The sequence below is a fragment of the Etheostoma spectabile genome, chromosome 15 (genome assembly GCF_008692095.1).
Source record: "Etheostoma spectabile isolate EspeVRDwgs_2016 chromosome 15, UIUC_Espe_1.0, whole genome shotgun sequence".
Classification (NCBI taxonomy): domain Eukaryota; kingdom Metazoa; phylum Chordata; class Actinopteri; order Perciformes; family Percidae; genus Etheostoma; species Etheostoma spectabile.
The window spans coordinates 20565757-20566146 of NC_045747.1; the positions used below are offsets into that span (position 1 = coordinate 20565757).

Sequence of the window (390 nt, forward strand, 5' to 3'; positions counted from 1 at the left end):
TGCATTCAATAACTTCTGTGTTTTTTTGCCGTGGCGGCCGCGATAGCAGAGTTACCAGCGGAAACACCGGTACAAATACAGGTTTGCCTCGATATACAGCTGTTTTAATAACAATTAAACTGTAGACAAAAGTGAGGACCGGCGCTGTCCCGCTGTGTCTCTCCGTGTTGCTGGGGGCCGTGTGTGGGTGAATGGGGGCGGGGGCATACTCTATCCACTGTAACGGTCTACATCTAGAAACTAAGCTGCGTGGTGTAGGGAACAACTCTGATTGGTACATGATCAGACAGTGGTTTACGGAGCGGTAGATTGGCTTTTGAAAAAAAAATAAAACGGACTGTTCTATGAACGGAATGACGCATTTAAAATATTGCTCGATCACGCAAATTT

At 46.2% G+C, this 390-nt stretch overlaps 1 protein-coding gene across 1 annotated transcript in view; it reads right to left on the reverse strand.

Annotated features, from left to right (window-relative positions):
* si:dkey-16l2.16 (ras-related protein Rab-35) overlaps positions 1-390 on the reverse strand; it is an 11578-nt gene that overhangs the window by 2923 nt on the left and 8265 nt on the right. The gene's annotated exons all lie outside the window — the stretch shown is intronic.